This window comes from Mauremys reevesii, linkage group 5 (assembly GCF_016161935.1).
Source record: "Mauremys reevesii isolate NIE-2019 linkage group 5, ASM1616193v1, whole genome shotgun sequence".
Lineage (NCBI taxonomy): Eukaryota > Metazoa > Chordata > Testudines > Geoemydidae > Mauremys > Mauremys reevesii.
Window position 1 is genome coordinate 41,647,749 of NC_052627.1, and position 23,608 is coordinate 41,671,356.

General features: G+C 41.8%; 1 protein-coding gene and 2 long non-coding RNA genes across 3 annotated transcripts in view; 2 read left to right on the forward strand and 1 right to left on the reverse strand.

Moving 5' to 3' along the window:
* IL21 (interleukin 21) overlaps nt 1-23,608 on the reverse strand; it is a 64,558-nt gene that overhangs the window by 28,173 nt on the left and 12,777 nt on the right. The window lies entirely within an intron of this gene.
* LOC120406763 lies at nt 876-7,100 on the forward strand. Its single transcript, XR_005599565.1, has 2 exons — nt 876-958; nt 6,471-7,100. It is a non-coding gene; the product is annotated as an uncharacterized LOC120406763 (long non-coding RNA).
* On the forward strand, nt 8,468-16,551 carry LOC120406762. Its single transcript, XR_005599564.1, has 3 exons — nt 8,468-8,503; nt 8,976-9,115; nt 15,065-16,551. It is a non-coding gene; the product is annotated as an uncharacterized LOC120406762 (long non-coding RNA).

The following is a 23,608-nucleotide window of genomic DNA, read 5'->3' on the forward strand; positions in this document are numbered from 1 at the left end:
ATATCTGCAAACTGAGGCAGAGAGGTGAAATCACAGAGAAAGTCTGTGTTAGAACCAAGAGTAGAATTCCAGAGTTGCTGGCTTTGATTCCTATGTTCCAGCCCCTGGACCATACCTTTTCATCAGAGAAACAGCATTTATCTTCTTATAAATTGCAGATTGTCTCTTTAATTACAGTGAATAAAATGGTTTTCTTCTGAAATGTAAGAATGTTATTTTTTTTAAATGAGATTAATTAATTCATTTCCACTGACAGGATGGGAACTTAGATATAGGCTTGGCAGAATCTTTTTTTTATATATAATTTACAGATAATATTGATGTTTCCTTTTAATCTTTTTTTTTTTTAAGATTTTTATCAGTTTACATTTTCACCTTTGAGGGAAATTATGGGGAGGTCTGTCAGATAATAGCGGGTTGGCCAATACTTATTTAATGACAGTAGAAGTTGAGATTCAAAAAGTTAAAGCTTTATAACCATTAAAATACAATGGTCAAAATGTCAAAATATACACAGTAAATATCCTTTAATCAAATTCAAATAAGTTCTCAAGCAACATTTTTCTTACTTTGCCTGTCTGTAAATTTCAGTTATCAATGGAAATATTTTAATTGTTTTGTTTGTATACAGTGAAATCAACGTTTACTGCCATATACCAATAAAAAACAGAATCCTTCTAACCTTACTTATATAGCCATTGGCATTCAGACTGTGTTTTGATAGAAATATAAATAAATCAATCTTTTATTTTCAAACATTAACATGAAGATGGCAGGAGGAGTCAAAGAACTGCATGCCACAGAAAGGTGTCTAAAAAAATGTAAAATGTTCAATAGTGTTTAATACTAGTGCTAAATGTAATTTTAGATGCCCTGAACTTGGATCAGTGAAGCCAGTCAGTGGAAGGAGGATCAGGCCCATAATGACTACTCTTTAATCAGGACCTGATCTTGCAAGGTACTGAGAACCCTCAACTCTTAGTCTTTAAGTAGGAATTGTGGGGCATTCACAAAATTGGGGCTATCAGTCCCTACTTAAGCAAAAACCCCATCAAAGTCAGCTCTACATATTATGCCCATATTTTTTCATTCAAATGAAGTGATTCATGCCCAATTAAAAGTGATCCAAGATCTTAAATCATAACACTATACGACTCTATAAAAATAATGATATAAATAGGTATGAGTCAGAGCAACTGTTAAAAAGTGATTGGCTCAGCCCTGTACTTAGAAAGTATTTGGGGCATTATTAATCATTTGGAAGAAGTACAATGAATGGCACAGAAAGAGATACAAAAATAAACCACAATAAATGTGGGGTTTAACTGCTCTCTAGTGGATTGGTGAGTAGTATCATCAGTATAAGCAGGATCTACATTCAAAAAAAGTAACCTCTCAGACATTCTGACATGAAGAAACAGAATCAAGTACTTCCTACACATCTGAGCTCAGCCGCTGCTTCTCTCTGGCTATCTCTCCCATCTCAATTTCACTGAATTACAGAAAGGCTAAGTCTGAGCAGCAGAACATAAATGTAACTTTTAAAAAATGCTCTTACCGTGTGCTGTGGTGAACAGTATTTTGTTATATATTCAGCACATCTATATGGGCCAATGTTTACCTTACCTTCATGTTGGAAAATCAGTTATAACTTTCTGCTTTGGAAAAAAATTGTTAAAAGTTGTTCTTGAAAATACAGTACTGATCTTCTTAAGCTAATACCTTAGGGAAAGGGCACAGAGAGATAAACATCTACTGCTTCTTTGGTATATGTATTTCATCAGAAAAATAACCTGAACATACATAAAAAAGGCCAGATCTTGCAGAGCCTACTTAGAAAATAACTGTTATTGATTTAAATGGGAGCAGGGTCAGGTAAAGACAGTGTGTCCAAACATAAACCCACATGTGCATAGGTCTTAGTACTGCAGTGAGAGTAGGGTTGTCATGAACTATACAAGGTAGAGAGGGTCATGTTTTGAGCTTCAGCTATGGAGTGCTTAGGACAGTTCTGGGGAAAGGCTGTGAGAAGATGCCAGTTTCCCCCAATCCCTTTCCTTAGTCCTCGTAAAGGCTGCTCAGATCTGTACTGCCTACTAGCTGTCCACAGCGGTCTTTCTAGCAGCCAAGGATTGATGGGGCATAGGGACTCCAAGTAAACCACCCCAGGAGGTAGTGTAGGAGCTGCTGAAGTGGCTCTGTGCCATCCAAGATTTACTCTTGAAACCTCAAGTAGGTAAGTAAGCCAGATTTAGGGCTGCTTTTCATTACAGTAGCAGCACAAAACTGCTGCAGCACAGCTGAAGTTCTGGCCCATAGGTCTAACAAAATCTCCAACAAAATGTATCTACCTTATGCTGGTAGTCCATATTGGCCCCGATTGAGGTTGGAGGCCCTCATTGTTCTAGGCATTGCAACGAATGCATTATAAAAAAGATTTTCTACCCTAACAAATTTAAAATGTAAATAGACAAGACAGACAAAGGAAACAGTATTATCCCTATTTTACAGATGAGGAACAAAGAAATTAAGTGACTTCCCAAAGATCAAGGCAATCTGTGGTACAGCCAATAACTGAACAAACCTTCCTCTGCAGCATGGGGCACGGGTCACTTGCTGGAGGATTCTCTGCAGCTTGAGGTCTTCAAACCACAATTTGAGGACTTCAATAACTCAGACATAAGTTAGGGGTTTGTTATAGACATGGATGGGTGAGATTCTGTGGCCTGCATTGTGCAGGAGGTCAGACTAGATAATCATAATGGTCCCTTCTGACCTTAAAGTCTATGAGTCTATGAGTTCTGGTTCAGTGCTTTCATCATAGGATCAACCTTTCTCTCTAACTGAAAGCTTTGTACTCAAACCCAATGTATATCACTGGAACAGTGATACCAATACAAAGTAGTCCTTATTATACATGTCCAGCAGAAAATGTTAAACTTGAATCCTCACAGCATTCTTCTGTTATGCTAGCCCCATTTTACAGATGGGAAAAGCAAGTCACAGAGGGTATGTCTACATTATCTCTGGGAGTATGCTTCCCAGCCTGGGTAGACAGATTTTTTGCCAGCTCTGTTAGAGCTAATACGCTAATATAGCAGTGTGGACATTGCAGCAGGGGCAGCATCTTAGGCTAGCCCTCTGAGTCCAAGCTCACCTGATCTCCTGGGTCCAAGTTTGGGTGGCCAGCCTGAGCCACTGCTCATGATGCAATGTTCACACTGCTATTTTAGCATGCTAGCTTGAGGAGAACTGAGAGGTGTACACACAACTGTAGTGTAGACTACTGAATAGGCTAAGTGACTTGCCCAAGGTTACATGCCTAGTGAGTCAGCGGCAGAGTTCTTAACTCCCAGTGTCAGGTTAACTCTTGCAGAACATGCTGTGCTTGTATTAGTAAGAAGCAGGGTATTTCTGGTAATATTGTAAGGAAGGTTTGATTAAGAGGCTTTCAAATACACCATCATGTAAATAAGACAGCCAGATTTTTCTCTGCGGGATGTAATTTGACTGTGAAGAGCATTCACCCAGCATGGAAAAATTTTATCCGAAACAGTTAAAACTTGGCAAAACTATAAGCAAATGAAAACAATGTTTTTACAATGGAACGTGTTGGGTAACCTTAACTATAGATGTTGCTGCCTGGTCTGCATATAAGGTTATTAAGGTGCAGTAATAGTTGCACCATAGTTAAGGTTGCATTACAGTATTCAGTTTTACAAGGCACTCTAAACCTTTATTTTGTAAAAATCTTATTGAAATGGCAAATCCCAAACCACAGATTATAAACTTTGAGCACTGTTTCAATTTTTCATTGTGGTTTTATGAAAAATTGAATCAAAAGAATAATGTAGGTTCAGTGCTTTTGGTGTTTTAACCACTCCCCTTCACACACACAGGATTGTCTCCGTTTTTTGCAAGAAATTTCAGAACTCTCTGGGATCAGTCCTTTGGCCCCATTATTGCTCTTCATGTGTTGATTCCTTAAATATCATTTACACAGAAGTAGTGTTTGCCTATAGCAGGGGTGGCCAACCTGTGGCTCCGAAAGTTAATATGCGGCTCCTTGTATAGGCACCAACTGCAGGGCTGGAGCTACAGGTGCCAACTTTCCAATGTGCTGGGGAGTGCTCACTGCTCAACCCCTGGCTCTGCCACAGGGCCTATCTGCACTCCACCCCTTCCTGCCTCCTCCCCTGAGCGTGCTGTGCCCTCACTCCTCCCCTCCACCCAGAGCCTCCTGCACACCACGAAACAGCTGATTGGGAGGTGCGGGGACAGAGGGGAAGGCACTGATTGGAGGGGCTACTGATGGGTGGGAGACGCTGGGAGATGGGTGTGGAAGCTGCTGGGGGGCTGCTGATGTATTACTGTGGCTCTTTGGCAATGTACATTGGTAAATTCTGACTCCTTCTCAGACTCAGGTTGGCCACCCCTGGCCTATAGAGTATTTTACAACTTTGTAGCCTTAACGGAAAATGTGTGCCAAAGCAAACCCACCAAATTTTAATTTGATGACAAAACTGCCACATCACAAAAGAGGGACTGAAGCTACGGCTTGTCTACACAGGGACATCAAAGTTACATCAAATCAAATAAAAGGGGTGAAGTTAATGTACATAAATTAAAGCACATTTAACCCACTGTGGAAGCTATCATTCAGGAGTAAAGTGGTCTTAGTTTGCTTTAGCTTAACCCTCAAGCTGTAGCAAACTACTTTACTCCTGAGGCTAAGGCCTGGTCTACACTATAAAGTTAGGTCAACATAAGTCACCTTGCATCAATCTAGGTCTGTGCATGGGTCTACACTCACATTGACTCCCACCAATGTAAGCACTCCATTACAGCAAGGCAGTAACACCACCTCCCCAAGTGGCATTGAGCTATGCAAGTATAGACGCTGCATGACTTATGGCAATCTTAACAGTCCTCCAGCTGCTGTCCCACAATGCCCTACATTCACTGCTCTGGTCACAACTGTTAACTCCATTGGCCAGTGGTCACAGAGACTGGAAGCCACCCGACCCCTTTTTTAAAAAACCCACGTATTTTTGAAAAGCCTTTTTCTGATTGCCCATCTTGGCGAGCACACCTAGCATCTCTCCCTTTTTGTGTGCAACTGCCCAAGCAACCATGCTGGCCACATGCTCCAGATGTGCTCCTGCCTGGAGTAGACAGGAGATATTTGCCCTCCTTGGCCAGTGGGGAGAAGAAGAGGCTGTGTAGGCACAGCTAGGGAGCAGTCAGAGAAAAGTGGACAGCTATGAGCAGATTTCACCAGCGATGTAGGTTAAGGGGTACAACAGAGATCAACAGCAGTGATGTGTGAAAGCAAAGGAACTGTAGCAGGCATACCAGAAGGCCAGAGAGACCAAAGTCGATCTGGTGCCAATCTGCAGACCTACCACTTTTACAATTTGCTGCATGCCATTCTTGGAAAAGAGCCCACCAGCACCCTGCAGACTACTGTGGATATCTCCAAGGAGTTCAAGACTTAGACTCATGCCATGAATTGCAAGGAGAAGAGTGGAGCACATGCAGCCTAGGGGAAGGGGAGGGGTCCAGCTACGCTGCAAGTCAGGACCTGTTCAAGGCTCCACAGCAGTCTAGCCAGTCCAGGTAGCCAAGCACATGCAAGCCTGATGCAAAGGAAGGAACCTCGGGTAAGTGTTTGAATGAATTTTCCATTACAGTGGTTAAATGTACTGATGGCGCTCAACCCCAACTTTGCAGGACATTAGTATTGAATTTTTACTGTTTTACTCGTAGTAGAAGTAATGGTACAACAAACAGAGGTAGAGCTGTTATCTAATTTTCATTCCCCAGTAAGGTTAAGCGGGTGGCATCCAAGCAGAGCAGTTTGTTTATGTATATAGGGATGTCCCTTGAATCCTCCTGAGAGGTCTTGATTAAGCTTTCATGGAGGTACTCTGCAATCCTCTCCCGAAGGTTTTGAGGGGTATCAACATGAATACTTCCTCCCCAGTAGGAAACTTTCCCATCCCAGTCTATGATGACTTCAACAGTAAACAGACTAGCAGCATATGGGCCTGAGTGGCTTTGAGATGCCCGCAGCAGCTGTGCTTTCTGTGCCTTTGTTACCATCAGCAAGATATCAGCTAAAATCTCCACCACCATGGAAAACAGTGCCAGTACTCAATGCCAATGCCCTGCACTTGTACACATGGAAATAGGGGCTGAAATTTTATTATTAAATGTGGCCGAACAATTCCTACCTCATTCCACCCTCCACCCCCATCTTCACCCCCACCTCCCACACACATGCACATGCCCCTGCTGCGCTATACCCATGGCTGGCATCGGAGAGCCGTGCTGTACAGAGGAGCTGAAATGCCAATAGACATGTCTTGTTTAAAACTTTAAGGATGCAAGGGAAGGGAGTTCTGAAACTTAAATTTCACCTTCTGTTGTGAATATAAATATGATACCTCTGTGTGTTTTACCTGTAGCTGCTGCTGTTCTGGTCTTGAGGGTCCCCTCATTGCAACTGGGGAACGCCTGACCATGATAAGGAGGAGAAAGAAGAGGACATGGGAGGATATGCTCACTGAGATCCTGCAAGCCAGTGTTGCATCAGATTGTGAACAGAGTGCTTGGAGGGTTGATATTGAAAGAAAGAGTGGACAAGAGAAAGGACCAGGAGTCCCAGAAGAAAAAGGAGAAGGAGATGCACCAGGACATAATGGGGCTTCTCTGGCAGAAAAAAACAGATTCTGCAGACTCTTGTTGATATACAGGTCTAACAATCACAGGCTCACTTCCATTTGCAGTCAATGGAGAGCTCCATTTTAGCACCTCCTTACGCCCTCCAACATTTCACATGGTATCAGGGGTAGCATCCTTACCACTCCACACGGGGCTCCAGTCAGGACAATTACAGCTTCACATACATTGACCTATGAAAGCCACAGTTGCTATATATGTAGCCAAAATAGACTGAAATGGACAGAAATGTCCTTTCCCCTGGTTAAGTGCTGTTCCATTAATTTACTTCAGAAGTTTTTATTGTATTTGTTTTCCAATTGCACATAGTTTTTTGCACTGGTTTTGGTAGGCAATACAATTCTATGTTTTGGAAATGAATTAATCTGTATTACTTCAGCAAGCATGCTGCAGTACTGAAAGCACCCACTACTTGCTAATGTACAGAATGGCAGAACTCAAAGGATCAGTGACAAACAGTGTAATAATTATAAATGTACAGCAAACACAAAAAATGTAATGGGTACATGAACAGGCAGTGCTGAATATACAGCACACACCACCACACAATTCTTAATAGCATGGGGTGGCGGGTATCGTAGGAAGGGGCTGTGCCTCCCTAAGCAGCCTAGTGTGGGCCTGCCCGTGCTCTGCCCCAAGGCCAGGCCCCCTCCTGCGGTTCCCAGCACTCTGGCTGGTCCAGGCTGGCTGGCCTGCCACCTGCAGGGACTCAGAACAGCTGGTGCTGTGGCTGCGCTGCCCGAAGCATCGGGATTGGGGACAACCTGGCTGCCCTGAGCACTGGGGCTGGGGGTGCTGCCACCCAGCGCACCGGGGCTGGCCATGCCACCCGTCCGACCAGAGCACCAGGGCTGGCCACGCTTCCCAGAGCACCGGTGCTGGCTGTGGCACCCAGCTACCTAGAGCACGAGGTAGTGCTACCTGGAGCACCCGGGCTGGGGCCTCGGCCCCCGCCCCGGCTGCCCAGCACTGGGGCTGGGGGCTGTGGAGGGGGTGCTCTGGGTTCCTGCGGGGGAGGAGGGAAGAAAGGGGAGGGGCAGGGGCTAGCCTCCCCCAGTGGCTGGGTCACCCTCCACCCATGCCTAACAGGCTCCAAAGCTGAAGGGCCAGATAGAGCACAGTCCTCCACACCATAATGCAGTCGCTGACGGTTAAAGGCTCGGTCCCCCAGAATCACTGTTAGTATTTCAACGTCAGTAATGGCAATCTACCAGTAGGGAAAGAATGTTGCAGGTTTCTGAACACTCCTGTATTCTTAAAGATGTGAGCATCATATATCATCCCAACACTGATGTCAGTGAAGGATCCCTGGTGATCAACCAATGCTTGCATCACCATAGAACAGTAGCTCTTTCAGGTGATGTGTTCTGTTGCAAGGTGGGTTGATACCAAAATTGGGTTATGTGTGCTATCGCCCCACAACAGTTCAGGAACCCCATTGCATCAAATCCATCCACTATGTTCCGTGTATTACTGAGAGTCACATTCCTGTGCAGCAGGGGATGATCAATGGCCCTGCACACTTGCATGACAATGGCTCCCCTGTGATGGGGTGTAACAGATCCTTTGAGGCCCCCTGCTGGTCCTACCACACTACACCCCAGGAAAGATCAGTAGAGGTGGGCCCTCCAGACTGCATAGAGAGGCTGCAGGGAAGCAGCCAATCAGAGCCCAACAGGTTTATATAAAAGGAGCTGCTGGGAGTAATGATGGTGTTCCAGGCTGATAACTGGGTGTTAAGCAAGACTTTAGCTCTGATGTAAGGGTGAAGTTGAAGGTGCTGGGACTAAGAGGGGAAATGCCCAAGGAAAACAAAGCAGCAGATAGTTAAAGGGAACTTATAGGGTCCCTCCTACCTTATAGAGTTCCTGAGTTGGGACCTGGAGTAGTGGAGTGCACCTGCCACACACAGAAGACCCTGAAGAGGGACAGTGTTTAGATGAACTAGAAGGGGCTGGAACTGAACTAGTGACTCAGCTGGAGAGCTGGTGTCAGGAAAGCTCGCTATGGAGTGAGGAGTCATCAGGGAGGGGCCCTGGGGCACTGCTTCAGAACAGGTACCATTGGACGCTAGCCCAGGAGGGGCTGAGGCTAATGTAATAGGCCCTGATAGACTGATTGAGAACCAAGCCCAGAGACAGGGCCATGGACCAAGATGTTGCAGAGGACAGTGTGAGAGGCCCTATTGGACTTGTACCTTGGAATGAGTCTGTTTGTTTGTACACCTACAGCCTGTGGTTGACTCAGCAGAGGGCCAAGTCACTGAAAACCTGCTCAAGAAGTTTAACCATCAACAGGGGTCACCGCAAGCAGAGCAAAGTTGAGAGAGTGCAGATGCAGACACACCTGCTGGCCAGGGTGCTCATGTGAGGTGAGTAGCCCTACTGCACACCCATTGTTAATTTTCCGGCTCCAAAATGATTTCCCACTGATGTTGCAAGCTTCCAGAGTGCCATCACCACTCACTTCGCAACTGGCAGCACAGCTCTCATCTTGAGGTCCCTGTGTTAGAGGGCTGGGATGAGCAGATCCAAGAATGTGGCCTTGCATAGCTGAAAGTTCTGCAGCCACTGCTCATTATACCAAACCTACATTATGATGCAATCCCACCAGTCTGCGCTTGTTTCTTAGGCCTAGGAGCAGCACTCCACCATTTACAGCTGCTCTGTGACTGCTACCCACAACCTTGAAGTGCTTCCACTATGTTCCACAGCAATCAGTCCTCCATGAAAGTGTCATGTCCCCCATTTCTGTGATTCTTCTTTTGACCCTGCAGATACTGGCGTATCATGTGTCCTGTGTTTGCAATGCTCATGACAGTAGTGAGATGGCAGACAGCAAAAAGTGCTGTGCAGGTTTGTGGGCTTTTTTTAAAAAAGGGGTGGAAATTATGGGATCTAGATGGTACTATGGATGGGAAAAGTTACATGATGGGAACTTGACCCCTTGTGCCCAGGCTCCCCTTCATGACTCATTTCTGCCCATTGTGCATTGCCAGAATTTCCCAAAGTACAGTGCCCCGCCAATGGTGAGTTGTACCACACTGTGCATGGACACAAGCACTCATGATGAATACAAGCATAGCCAACAGAAGGAGCCAAATATGCACCTCTGCATGAGTGATATACTAACTGCAGCAACTTTATTCTGGCCTATCTTGCATCAACCAAAGTTTGTAGTGTAGACACAGGCCATGTCTGTTGCCGGAGCCCCTTAGTGTAGATGCCGTATATGCTGACAGAAGGAGTTTTTCTGCTGGTGTAGGAACACTACCTCCCTGAATGGCATTGTCTATGCTGACAGAAGCACTCTTTCTGCTGGCATAGCTGACTCTACAGTGGGGGTTTTGTCAGGACAGCTATGCCGGGGATGGGGGGTTCACACCCCTGAGTGACATAGTTATGCCAGTATGTTTTAAGTATGGGCCAAGCCTCTGAGAGTTTCCACAATGGGGTTAAAAATGTTCTAATTTACATGCATTATCATCACACATTTAAGACAAATCAACTGAACTTTCCTGAGTGTCCTTGTATAGACACAGACTTATCAACTGCCCCAGTAGCCTACAGTTAAGTTCCCTGAACTGTGAAAGAGGAGACCAGAAGTTCAAATTCCTGGGCAATACCCTATGCTCATCAACTACAGCCATGAATCCCAACCTGAAAATCAGTTCAGGAAGAGTGTCTACATTGTTTTTAAATAAGTGAGCATAGGCCTTAAGCAATGTCACCGCTCGTTCAGAAGTCAGGTTTCTAAACATGATGAACCCCAAGCTTATTCACTGCACTACACTGTCTTTCAGAGTGACTAAACCAGTTTGGATAATCCAATCTCTAACCACAATAAACAACACTCCTTTCCAGGGATCAGGGATGGGCTCCAGGATTCCTGATCACCAATATTCTTCTGCTGACTAATAACTAGTTATGTAGTCCACTGGGAAAGTGTGTGCCAAGTCCTTCTCTAATGGCTGGTTTAGAAAGGACATAGTGATTACTCGTGTAGCTCAAGTGATAAGGACCTGAGATAGGTACCTGAAGACTCTGGGGTTTTAAACTGTTCTTGGTTAATGTGTGGGGTGAGTGACATGGTTGTACGTGATTCTCACAGTGGGGAAAAAAACACTTTATCCTAGAATTTTAAGTATAGAACCTGCTTTAATCTGTATACTATTAAGTGAAATGTGCATTTGGTGACTCAAACATTTGCCACACCTTTTGCCTGGATAACCCAGTTGCTAATGTGTGTGTTGTCCCCTGTGTGCCGCATCCACAGAGGCTGAGTCTGTGATAACTCAGCTTGTGTGTTCAGTTCTTTTTAGCACAAGCTGTAAAGTCTCATGTGTTATAGCTGTGGAGCTCATGGGTTCAATCCAAATGGTATCTGTCCCACATACAGGTGTCCCATATTGGTGGGTTTGAAGATGAGGGGTATGCTTTACATTGGCTGGGAAGGAGGAGAACTATAGGCAGAGCTGCTGGTATAATGCAGTATGCTCACCCTGCAGCTACTCCTGGCTATATCCAATTTGGGGAAATCCATGACATGCCATGGAGCGTTTCAGACTCCTTCACAGAAGTTCCCACCTGCTCACTGGTTACCTCATTACTGCTGAACATGGAGGGTTGCTCTTGGTGTACTTACTTTCATAAGGGGGGGTAAATTTTAACAACAAATTTACTGAGGTGCATCTTGAACATGTGCACTCTTCAGGGTTGACATAGGAGCAGCTTCAGCAGGACAGTTTCTCCTTCTGATTCCCATATAGATGCAGCTCATCTTTTCCTTGACAAAAATTACCTTTAGTGACAGTAAAGTTGCACCAGGACACACTCCATCCACCTGGGAACTTAAAAGCATGGAAAGGAGGCATTAAGAGGACAGGCATATGCATTTCTTACCATCTTCATGTTGCTAACAACATGCTCGAATGCTTCATAAGGCTTTCACTTCCATCTTCAACAGATAGCCAAAGGTATCCCCAGCTTCATCAACTAGCAAATTCTTAACAGCAGTGCTAAGACAAAATAACCTCCCAGAGGCATGGAATGACAATCAGATGTGCTGATCATTTATATAATGATATAAAGTCAACCATACTCTTCTTAGCAACTGGTACTCCCTTGACTTCTGTGATTGTCATCTCCTGATTTGCTTCTTACTTCTCTAATTGCCCCTTCAGTGTGTTTTTTGGAGGAGGATCTACATCCACGTTCCAGCTTTCTGTAGGAGTTCCATAGGGCTCTGTCTTGGTTCCTTTTCTCTTCTCTCTCTCTCTCCACCTTAAATCTAGGTAATCTCATCTGCAAACACACATGCAGCTATCATCTCTATGCTGATGATGAACAGATCTACTTCACTATTTCACACCTCGCTTCTTCTGGCCAAACTAAAATCTCGGCCTGTTTCTGACATTTCCTTGTGGGTTTCTAGCCATCAGCTGAAGCTAAACATGGCTAAAACAGAGCTCCTAATCTTCCCTTCCAAGTACTCCTCTCACCTACTTATTTTTCTCAATCACTGTAGACAACAACAACATCCTGCCTGTTACTCAGGCCTGTAACCATGGTTTCATCTTCTACTCTGACTGCTCTCTAATCCTCACATCTGGGCTATGTCTAAATCTTCCTGATTCTTTCTGCATAACATCTCTAAGACATGGCCTTTGTTATCCATCCACACAGCTAAAACTCTTGTTCATGCTCTCGCAATCTTGTGTCTCGATTACTGCAATATCTTTTTCTCTGGCTTTGACAAATGTAGTTGTGCCTCACTCATCCATTCAGAATGCCCCCCGCAAAGATCATTGTCCTAGCCCTTTGCTTTGACCATATCACTCCCTCTCTTTGAATCCCTCCTCTGGCTTCCCCTTCTCTGTTGCATTAAACATAAGCTTTTTGTGTTCACTATCAAGGTCATTTGCAGTCAAGCCCCTCCTCCCCCCATCTATCATTCTTTATCAAGCTATCTGCTCCCGTCCGATAGGCCTATGACGCCAGCTCCATCACTCATTTGTTAAATTTTCAAACAAGCACCTTTCTCCCATGCAGCCCCCTCAAACTTGGGAGGCACTCCCTATAAACTCCCATAGAGCTACCTCATTAGCCACCTTCATATCCCTCCTTTGCAATGATGCCTACGTAAAACTTGAGAGAAGTTAAGCAGTTACTGTGCTGAGACCACTGCTGATGCTGCTGACCAATGTTGTCTCATTGTTCACTTGTACTCCCGTCTGTCAATATCCGTCTGTCGTCACCTATATTTATACTCCTTGAGGAAGGGACCATCTTTTTGTTCTCTGTTTGTACAGTGCCTAGAACAACGGTCTGTGATTAGGGCTCCTAGGCTGTAATGTAGTACAAATAAATAAGTTCATTGTTAAGCCAAAAGAAGGCTTAGAAAGATGCGTGAAAGATGCTACTTGTAGAAGTAAGGACAATAGACCATCTCTCTCTGTGTTTATCATGGAGGATGCCAGCAACTCCATAGTTAAGACTGTCTTACTGTTTTTTCTATCAATTAAATTTTTGGTCTCCACAGTATTCAAACCTAGCAAAAATGTTTTATATTAAAATGTTCATAATTTAAAAAAAAAATTGAAAGTCATAGTTTTCTCCTCAAAGAATCTGTTTCTTCTTCCAAGGGGCAGTCTTGTATATGAAGAAATGTCAGTTTGAACTGTGCATAGGTCAAAATATATATGTGTATATTTTAAAACTAATATTTTCTATTTCCTTTTTGTCTAACTTCCTGTGTGCCGAGCCCAGGTTGTTTATTCTTCTGAATGATGCAATGGGTTAACGGACTGTTTGTGGGTTATCAGTAAGGAAATCTTAAGGTACAAGGACCATAACAGTACCTTATGTTTCACTTTGATTAAACTGGTAGAATTCCGTGTAAATGGAAATTTGTGAAGGCGTATAGCCTTCGTTCAGTTAAATGCAAGAACCAAGAGGATACAGTAGGAAGTAAATTAAAACAAAGAGCTTCTCATTCTGCTGAAAAACTCAAACATGCTGAAGTCTTCAAATTCAAAATTGAGTCTGTCTCACAAACAGAATATGCCTTCTAAAAAAGGGAAACTAGTAATCTTTTTTGGTGGGGGGCGAGGGAGAGGCATAGCAAGGTTGATATTTTGGGGTATAGTGAGGAGGCTTTTGCAGGTGGGGAAGGTTTCCCATCAAATGATTATAGCTTTGGGGAGATGGCTGGGATTACTTATTGGAATTACAGACCTCTATAATTGTCTTTTAACATACGTCAAAGGTGCCTAGAACGATGCTGTATTTGTTTTATAAACTTAAATAATATTGTTTTAAAGCAAATAGTTTTTAAAACAGTAGTTCATTTTTTTAAAAATGTTTTACAGGCAATGGTAAACCCAACTGCTTTTTCAGAAACAAAAATGTTAGTGCATTGTGAAGCTTCCTCCTAACCTGTGAAGCCAAGAACAATGTAATGCATGTAGTATTGTTTATCTGCATTAGTACCAAGGGATATCATGCAGGATTAGGGTCCATTGTGCTTGGTATTATATAAACACACAGGAAAATGCAGTTCCTGCTTGAAGAGCTTGCAGACTAATTTAAGACAAGACATAATAAATGAGTAACCAACAGGAGGGAAGGAGCAGGACAGACAAGGATGACTGTAATAGGATCACACAGCCAATTAAGCTTAGCAATTGCACTACGTGAGGATTCGGAATTACATATAGATATCTGCAATCCACTGACCATCATGCCTTATTAAATATATCTGGGATTTTTTTGTGTGTGTAACACAGCCAGATATACAAGAAGCAGATCCTCTTCAATCAGTGGGCCTGACTGGATTGTGGCTTACCTAGTAGCTGTTCTTAAACAAATAAAATAAAAAGTGGTATGGGGTAATTGGGGTAGGGAAACTTGTTTTCTGACAGGCCATAATCTGTGAGAAAAGTAAGTGCCTTTTAAATTCACAATTTTCTGATTATTATTTTTTCTCCAAAGACGCACTTAATTGCTACATTCATTGACTCTGAGGGTGGCTTGTGGCCAGTGAGAGTACAGTTTTCACTGAAGGCTGCTTATATTGACGCCTACTTGTGTAGGCACACGGTTGACATACATAGGAGGCAGCAACACATTTTTTATATTTAATATGGGGCGATTCCTTGGTCTACTCCATATTCTGCACTACGTGGAGCACGTTCAGCATGCAATGATTGTAATGAGAGGAGTAAACCATCATAAAGAGAATCTGAAAAAAAACTGTAAAAGCTTTAATAGTCATCTTTTGCATGCTATTTATGATCATTACTTATTGGTTTACATTCCAGGATCTCACACTGACTCAACTGTAAAACCTAGGGCGAATCTTTTCATCTCTCTGTACCTCAGTTTTCTCACCTATATCATACGTTGTTGGAGAAGGAGATTTGGCCGATGTGAGCACACAAACAACCCTAAGAGACAACAAACCAACTTCCAAAGTATACTTTTATTGCTAGATTTTTGCTGGTATACAAGATGAAGGGTAAACTGCTAGGTTGCACGAATTTTTCTCTCAAGCTGATGTAACTGTTAAATCTGAGCAATCACATCTTGTGGATATACTGATACATCCTGTGGCCATAATATGTGTTTGACTATTTTTCCTATATTTACTTGTGATATAAATACTGTAAGATATACAGATACAAAAAGTAATGAGCATGAGAGAAATGATCAGAGAGAGAGAACTAGATAGAAATTAAATTCAGGCATAATCTCTGAAAATGTAAGGGGACTTTTAATATGGTTGACTTTCAGTAAACCTTGTGTAAAGGTTTCTGGCTAGAGTTGATGGCTTCATTATGTATCTCCTGGGGCATTTGTACCTCAAATGCTATTTATAGCTTTATGAAGCAGTGTGAACAAAATTCATTTGTCTCTAAAGCTTTGCATTTAGAGTACACCAACTATTGAGATGGGGTGATGAGCGTGATTAACAGGGCTTACATGTCCATCTTATCTCTACAGTACACAATATTAAAAGCCTTGACCGAGATTTAGACCTTCTGTCAGTCTCTACTCTCTGTAAACTTTGTCACCCCTAACCCTGAATTTGTACTTTCCTTCGTGTAGGGCCAAAACTGCCTATTAATACCTCTATAATATTATCCACTGCCTCAGCTCGACTTCTTTGAAATCTTCATCCACATCTTCCACTCCTTCAACTCTCAGCATTTTTGACTCTAGTACATTGTAGAACACTACTTCCCAGCTACTGCAAAAGAAACATGACCACAACACTCTCAATCTGCTTAAACATCTCCATTAACTCTATTCATTTGAGAAAATAATTCAAAATTGCCTGCCTGGCTTTTAAAATCCTACATGTATTTTGTTCTTCAGTTACCTCTGTTCACCTAATATTAGCTGCCTCCATGCACTTTCATAATCTCACCATTTCTGGTGCAAGAGTTTTCTCTTCTGCATTTCAGGAAAGGCCTTTCTGTATATCTCGGTCTCATTGAGTCTCTATTTCAAAAAATCTCAGACAGAAGAATGTCCTCCCTTCCCTATACTTGTTAATTTTTCTCTTTTTGTTGCTGGAATTGATTTAACTCTGCAATTGCATTATTTCATTTTTAAAGCACCAGGCAACAGTGTGTTCAAAAGATGTTACAGAATACAAAGTTGTAATGTACTGAAACAGGAAATAATTTCAGAATAGGATGATTCACCCTCTCTACAACCCCCAACTAAAAATAAAAAAAGATGATTCACTGTAGAAAGTCTAAATGAGGTTTCTCAAATTCATATGCTCACTGGATTATCATCTGAGAGGCAATTCTGTGGTTCGCATTCTGGCAATGTGGTATCATTTTACTTGAAAATGTCCTAGCAGATGTATTGATTCATCCTGGGAGGTGTTCTTTTATTTAATTGTTGGTTACTGAATACTATTTATATAATTTAGAGTCCTTTTTGTTAATTACACTTTCCCAGAGATAATTCAGAATATATCTTAACATTAAGAACACACCCTACAGTTAAAAATGTAGTAAGACATTTTAACTGGCTAATCCAAAATACATAGTATATGTGCAGTTATATTTTTCTCTATATATTTTCCACTGCTTAAACTTTATCTGATGGAATGAATTTTAAAATAAATGCTAAGAGAAACACATCTAAAACTGATAAAAGGAAATACTCTTGATACAATGCATAGTTAACTAGTGGAACTCATTGCCTCAAGATATCACTGAGGCCAAGAACTTAGCAAAATTAAAAAGGAATTAGACCTGTATATGGATAATGAGAACATCCACAGTAAAAGGACTTAAAGTGGGGGAGAGGTGGGGAAAGCATATAAAGTACCACGAGCGAGGCATAAGCCAACCACTGACTCATAAGGGTTAGGAAGAAACTTCCTATATAAACAGGTTATTCCATAAGTGTGTGTTTGGGGGTTTCTTTTATCCTCATCCAAAGCCATCTGATACTGGCCCCTGTCAGAAACAAGCTATTGGACCAGACCATTGGTCTGATCCCATATTGCAATGTCTATGTTCCTATCTTTTATAATAAAGGACGTGACAATGTGGGAATCTTTGTAAATGTATGAATTCCAATTTGCAGTATTGCCAATCCCAAAAGTTCAAAAATCATGAGGCAGACCCCCAAAATCGTGTTTCTGGTCTATCTCTTCATTTTGAATTTCCCTTACCCATTCCGTGTGTGTGTGTGTGAGACAATTAGTGTTGTCAACTCTCCCAAATTGATTGGGAAATGTTTTGGCCTGATACAGGAGCTCTCACGCCAACACCTGTTCATCCTCTTACCCAGCAATGAATTCTGTCCCCACACCAGGTCTGCCTCTCAGTCACACCTGCCCCCCATTCTTTCCTGTCTCCCCATTTGCCTCCCATCAGTTCTGTTCCCTGAGCCTGAACTCTGTGCCTCCTACAGCTGCAGGGTCTCTTCATCCCTTCTCCCAGGCTTGGTGTTGCAGGGAGGGAGAGGGGAGTGGGGAGGAGCTGTTCCCCTTACTCATGAGAGGGGAGGGGAAGGTGGGAGCAGAGCAACTCTGAGCTTCTGGGCTCTTTCTGCTCCCTCCTCCCCTCTCCCATCCTGTGAGAAGGAAGTCAGCTCCTTAGGGGAGGAAGAGAGAGTTCTGCCTGCCTGCCGTAGCAGCCCAAATTGGCTGCTATTCCCCTTGAAGGGCATTTTCCCTCAAGCATGCCCCTGCTCAAATCATGTAACATACAAAAAAAAATCACAAGAATTGGTAATAGTGAGTTTGATTTTTATGAACTCTCTTCATAAAGAGAGTGTTTATATTCATATGGTTGTTTGGATGGATCACTGCCTCAGACATCCTGTGATAGTGGCAGGGGGACTGGCACCTGGGTGTCTTCCTGTGAATGGGACAGACATTAAGGACCATGAACAATTGAATAACCTTCCTCTAGCAGGACAATGGAGACTACCAGCCAAGGACAATTGACTTTGCTAATATATTTTGTCAGATCCACTCCCACCCTCGTGAAGAAGGGAGCTGTGCACATGAATGCTGTATGAGTGAGCCATGAGATCTCACGCCGGGACTCAGCCAAAACTGCGCTTGTTATCGGGAGGGCTTCTGCCACAGTTGCCAACTTTCACATGGTAAATAAGCACCCCAGACTTTCACAGTAAGCCAAAGATCAAGCAAATCCTATTCAAAACAAGCCCCAAACAAGCCAATCCTTAAGAACCCCAACATTCTATGTGACAAGATCCTCCCTGGCATGCAGTCTGCGACTGTGGTGGGCCCCCTATGGACCCTTGACTCTTTCCCCACTTGCCTTTGCTTGCCCCCGTCCCTGCTTGCCAGGAGCCGATCCGAAAAAAAGCTACTAGCCAACAAGCAACACACAAGCCAGTTAAGCCAAAAACAAGCCCAATTTCTGTGTTTTTTTCCCATGGGTTTGGCATGTCTGGCTTCTGCATGTGCTCAAGCAGAGGCAGACCAGAAGCAGAAGACAGGACTGGATAGAAGGGGAGAGGGAAAGCAAAAGAATTTTGGACTACCTGGAAGACACTGATTAAGACCCAGAGGACTCTCAGGAGGGTGAAGAGACTGAGGCAGGGTCTTGCAAACAGGAAATTGTTGTTTTTCAATAGATTTGTATATCTCTAGAGATTTGAGGCCTATAGTACCTTTTTGATTAAGCATGGTGCCATTCTTTCATTTTTTTTAAGAACTTCATTTCATTGTGTTTTTACATTTTTCTGAGTTAACTGAGTTATTTTAAGTAGCTTGGTGGGGGTTTTTTGTTTTGTTGTTGTTTTTTTTCAAGTAGGCCTAACTAAGACTAAGCATATTGTAGGCCATAAAGTCTTACTCTCTTTTGTTACTGTTATAATAAATTAGCGCTTTAACATATTGGAACATTTTTGACATTGTTTGACAATATTTGACCAATATTTGATCAGTTAAATTGACCAATTATTTTTGGACTGATCAAGTGTCAAGCGTAAGTCTAATACAGTAATGAGGTGATCGTCTAGGACAGGGAGCTCACCCAGGGTTATAACAAGGTACAGATAATTTAAATAAAGGTTGTAAGTATAAAATTTAAGTAAGCATTATCTTTTCCTCAGACTGTCTTTCAAAATGATTACATAAATGTAGGGTTGTTCTACATGCACACACACACGCACTGTACCTGGTAACCTACAAAAGAAATGAAAAGTTATATATAGTATTTTCCCTCTTCTCTTCAACCTATAGGCACATACTTTACCATTGCCACAACTAATGTACACTACAGACAAAGCTTTATAACCCTAACCTTCCCCCCCCAGGGGCACCTGCCTTCCAACTCCGTTGTGGATGTTTAGCATAGAAGTGTGTTGTATTGGAAGGAGATAGTGTGGTAAAGGGTACAATAGAAGGTTGGCACCCCTACGAGGGGCAGAGTTAAGGTGTGCAGTGTGAGGGAGGTCTGTGGTGAATGGTAGTTGTGGGCTGAGGAGAGAGGCTGTTTAGTGGTAGGTTGTTTAACAATTTCATCCCTTCCTTTTGTCAGTTTTTGTCAGGTATATATTTGTATAACAATCAACTGCTTCACAATGAAACTTTTTGTGACTTAATTTCCAAGCTTCATTTAATGCTTATATGGTGGTGAAGGGAAGCAGATCTCTGTCAGCATCTATACTTTTATCTCGTCACAGAAAATTTTATCCATCGGCACCTGCATATAATTTCTTATGTGGCTGCATATGAAAATGTATATGCACAGCAAAAAAGTTTATGCACATGTGTGTAAAACGTATGCATTGACAATTGCTGTAGATAAAATTTGGTCACGATGGATAACTGCCAAAACTGACTGTAAATCCGATTTTAAAAAAACTTACATGCTGCAGCAGATTTATTCAGGATACACCGGTCAACCAAATCTTTTGTAGATACATTTTACAAAAAAAAAAAAAATTCAGACTGCTAAAGAAATAATTCAACCAGAACTCAATTTCAAAGACATTCTACTAAAAACTTTATGAAGAGAAATCAAAGACACTATATAGTTTTTATGCCTTTTATGTTTTCTAGCACTCTAAAATTTCTCACCAATAATCCACTTATGCAAAAACTGGAATTTCTGGCTCATTTTAGCATGAAACCTTAGAGAGCCCTTTCCAGGTGTCTCCATAATAAGATGACTTATAAATTGGTTATTGTGTACTGTGTATTGGCCTTGAACAATGTGTGATATTTTCCCAGAGAAAGTGGTAATTATTTGGGGAACTACAAAGCAATCTTTGTGAAGATGAATAAACTCTCCACTCTCATCCATGTAGCAAATGGGTAGGGATCTCTGATGGGAAATCTGCACTGTTGAGAAAATATCAGCAATGAGATTTGCATTGTGGGATGAATAGGAGAATTTTCCCCTCAGGGAAGGGTCCTTGAAAGCATTACCACTATGTGTTTTGATTGAGGTTGAACTTGCAGCCTGCAATCAGCTATAATATTTCACCAGCTATTACAGCCAGGTTTTAAAACTTACTTTTCATCAAATGTTCTGTCCCTGGCAACTACAATCCGTTTTAATGTTGTTCTTTATCAAAGGGGTCAGCAGTACTCAGAGAGTAATGATTTATTTTCAATATGCAGAGAGAGGAGGCAGTAAACTCAATTAATTACCAAAGAGGACAGAGAAATAATAAAACAGGACAAGGTTAAAAATATATAAAATGGAATACACCTTGGAAAACTACATCTGGGGACATATACCTGAATCATGGATATTCAATGGGAGAACAATAAAGCCAAACAAGACCCTTTGCCAGGAGAATAGTGGACAGCAAATTTGACATGCATTTCCCATTCAATATGGCAACAGAAATGGCAATTATGTGATCTGTGGCTTGTATGCAGAGTCACATAGAAAGAGGGGGTGGAAATACAGTGTTCAGTTCTGGGGGACCATGGGATAACTTCTCATCCAGGCCTCTGCCCAATCTCCATTTATGTGAATGAAACATTGCAAGCACATTCTTGCACCCACCCTTTAACACCTTTAACCCTTGCCAGTGTGCTGTAAAAATGCCAACACTTTCAGTACATTCAGTTCTGTATGTTTGCAGGTGTTACAACTGGCACTTTCAACCCCCACCAGGTTTTTGTGGTTGCAAATTCTGACACTCCCCACAATAAGAGGGGAGGGATAGCTCAGTGGTTTGAGCATTGGCCTGCTAAACCCAGGGTTGTGAGTTCAATCCTTGAAGGAATTGGGGCAAAAATCAGTACTTGGTCCTGCTAGTGAAGGCAGGGGGCTGGACTTGATGACCTTTCAAGCTCCCTTCCAGTTCTAGGAGATAGGTATATCTCCTATTATTATTTTATTATTATTACATGCAGGTGTTAGTCTATTTAAAATGAGTGTTTGTGTGCACGTGTGTTTGCTCTGGGCAAGTGAGAACACAAGTATGTTCCAGCATAGTTTTACGTGTGCACAAATGAAACCTGGCATTTGAAAACTTACCCCTTAATATGGATAGCATTGATAAATATGACTAAGAGTGGACAGGAGAGCTATCCTCAAGTATTTTAAGGATGTAAAATGGGAGAGGAGTTGGTAAGGATGGTACTAAGCATGGGGGTATAACTGAGTCATGCCTCACTGTCTGTGCCTACATGTTTCACTTGTTACTACTTCATTTGTGATTTTTTGCTACCACATATTCAAATGTGGGCAAATTTCAGATGACTTGTGTCTCTAGCTACCTGATTTGCCCTTGAATTTGAATTTGTGGGAGCAATATTTGCCTGAAATTCAAATGCAGCTACAAATTGTATCAGCCAGCAGGTAGACTGGAATTCTTAACATTTGGCCCTAAACATATGTAAACATATACACCTCTACCCCGATATAACGCAACCCGATATAACATGAATTTGGATATAATGCGGTAAAGCAGCGCACCGGGGGGCGGGGCTGCGCACTCCAGCGGATCAAAGCAAGTTCAATATAACATGGTTTCACCTATAAGGTGGTAAGATATTTTGGCTCCTGAGGACAGCGTTATATCGGGGTAGAAGTGTCCTTGAACACTGAAACCACTTTCAGCAACCAGACAATTAATTTCCTGGAAGGATGGTCTTCAGTTGTGAAGAAAATGTATTGTTAGTTTCCCCAAAGTTGACAATATTTTTTTTAGAAATGGTGGTGCCTATTGGAAGCTGGTCTTTACTGCATGTTTCAATCAATAATAAATATTTGTTACTATTTCCATAATTAGGAATAGTGTGAATGATCTCTCAGTAACATTTTTTACTGAGATGTTTTAGTAGGAGGCCAAATCTCATCATTCAAAGTATGGCCCAAGGAGCGCAGTTTCAATCTGAATATCTGAGTAAATGGAATACGTTCACAATTGTTGTGAATTAAGTTCCGTAGGACTTTGTTTAATTTAAAAATGCTATATATTTATTATTTTTTTAAATTAACACGTACCTTACAATTTTGAAAGTCTTCTGTCTTGTAATGTAATCATTACATTATGTCTTAGCCTACTCTTCAGATGAGTTTCCATTTGGTGGTTTATTATTTATTATTTCTATTTTAAAATAGTTCAACTCTGACTTGTGCTTTGTAATTAACTATAGTGATTATAATTAGCTGAGACCAATATCATATTACACTGCAGTTTTCCTTCAACATTTGTTATATGTAATGCACTTTATTTTTGGTTTTTATTTTGTTTAAATGTATCAGTGTATATTACAAAAAATGTGTGAAAAATCAGTGCAAAAAATTAACTTAACAGTTTTCTAGGTAAATATCACTCTTCTGTTTTTGTTTTCTTAAAATGTTAAAAAAAAACCTTATTGCTCTGAAATGTAGTCACATACAGTTTTTCATTTTTGACCCATTTTAGCTTGAAAAGTAGTTCACTAACTGTTATTTGCTTTGAATCAGTATCTGTTCTATCTGTAAAGCTGGTAATGTGTACGTGGTAGCATGGGATTGACAACAGTATGTACACCAGTACAATTCAAATACTTCTGACACGGTTCCTCACTCCAAAAGGACTGAAAGCATTTTGGTACCCTAGACAACCCAGGTTACTGGCCACCACCTCTCCCTTTGGACTGAGGAGCTGGGTCTGGAGAGTTCTGCACTTCCAAAATTTGGGTGAAAATTGGTAAAAAACAAATAAAGGATTTTATAAAACCAGTGATATTTTTGGTAAAAACTGAAAACAAAGGGCCAAAGTTATATCAGATTTACTCATTGCCAAATACTAATGTTTGGATCAAATTATTAACTTCTGCTGATATTTCATATATCAGTTTATCTGTTTTTGTCAGTGTACTGAGTCTGAGTATTAGGATACTGTGG